This window comes from Echinococcus granulosus, assembly GCF_000524195.1.
Source record: "Echinococcus granulosus chromosome Unknown EG_S00098, whole genome shotgun sequence".
Taxonomy (NCBI): domain Eukaryota; kingdom Metazoa; phylum Platyhelminthes; class Cestoda; order Cyclophyllidea; family Taeniidae; genus Echinococcus; species Echinococcus granulosus.
This window is the reverse complement of record NW_020170478.1, coordinates 115891-117479: the sequence shown is the minus strand read 5'-3', so window position 1 is coordinate 117479 and position 1589 is coordinate 115891. Positions and strand designations below refer to the sequence as shown.

The 1589-nt window shown below is 49.1% G+C and overlaps 1 protein-coding gene across 1 annotated transcript in view; it reads left to right on the top strand.

Moving 5' to 3' along the window:
• Positions 1–1589, top strand: part of EGR_08184 (hypothetical protein) — a gene marked incomplete at both ends in the record, with an annotated part of 4119 nt that overhangs the window by 1761 nt on the left and 769 nt on the right. The window lies entirely within an intron of this gene.

Below are 1589 nucleotides of genomic sequence, written 5' to 3'. Positions count from 1 at the left end.
CAGCAGTGTATGGGAGTGTGCCGCCAAGTGGCATGGAGGAACGCGTTTTCGCGTGGTTGTTGTGGCAGAAATGCAATTAGCACCCAAGTGGAGAGTGGGGGTGGGATGGGGTGGTGAGAGTGCGCGAGACGCAGAACTCACTCACGAGCCTTGACGTGTCACCTCTAATGACTGCTTATAAGTAGGAGGTGTGCATCCACTGTGATGTGTAACGCCTAAATCTCTCTCCCCCACTTTTCCCTCCCCTTCTCCCCTCCTCTATTCCCTCAGTGTGTAACGACTTACGGGGTCTACTAATTTGAAAAACAATCTCAAACCACTGGTCTAAACCAATCTCGTGGAGAAGCTAGTGCTGCCGATTGCCGATTTGTAAGCCTACCTGTACCACACAAGTATTTGATGCCTTGCGCTAAAAAACATATTCCATCCGAGGGTCAGAAATTGTAGGAGAAGTAGAGAAATAAACAAATTTTTATGCACGGAGTGACTTTAAACCCATAAGCGTGTTAATGTTTAGTGTTTGTCATGATGCAAGTTGCAGAGGTGTTTAAATACCTTCAATGCTACACCCGGTTGCTCACAACTGCTCTCTGCCTCTGTCGCCTCGCCCAAGCCTTTTCCCCTCACCGCGCCCACCACACTGTCCGACAGCGCCGCAATCACTATGGGGTACTGGGAGGGGAAAACTGCGGGCAGTATATTAAGTACGCTTGCAATATGGGCCGCCCATTTCGTTTCATTCCAGCAGGTGTTCCTTTTTCCACTGCCTTTTTGCCCCCTCACTCTCGGCAGACGCATTCTTCAAGTGGGCTCATACTGAGTGTGCCCAGGAAGCAGTTCCAGAAACGGTTACCATAGTAGCACCACAGCACCACCTCAACAGTGTCACGCGAGTACGAGTGCGGATGAGGAAGCTGCCCACTCCGAGCACTCTTAATGTGAGTGATGACACTACTTATGTGGGGTTCTCAGTAGGCAGTGCTTTGGTCCAGTGTTGTTCGTCCCTTTTGAGGTAGCTGTGGCTCAGCCTATAATACAGTTCTCCTTTCAACCTTACCACCTTTTTCTGGAAGTTGTACCGACTTCTTTTTGTCGTCGGCCTCCCATGTCGTTTTCACGAACTCTTCTCGAAAAACAGTATTGGACAGTTGTGCAGCGCCTCCATTCGTGCTACTAGATGCCAGGATGAGGTGAATGCAGAAAAACAGTCAGAAGTGCAAAGCAAACGGAGATAATGCTAGCGCGGAACCCTTCTAAAACCTGTAGGTGTCGATTTCATGGAATAATGTGACCTAGTGAAGTAGTTCGAGACCCGCTGGAAATGGCAACGAAGGCGAAGGTTATTCTTCGCTGGGAAAACCCAGAAGATGAGTCCTTTACAAAGGCAGTTTACTCTTCGCCAATTCGACGAAGTGGGCAGAATGAAGATGCAAAGCTTGTCGTAGGCGGAAGCAGCAGTAGGAATAGTACGGAAGCACTTCAGCCGTCAATCCTGCATTCCTTTGACAACCAATACATTTCCATCACTGCAGTTGGAAGGAGAGAAAGAGGGTGGATAGTTCAGGCCATCCAGATGCTGCAAGAGAAAG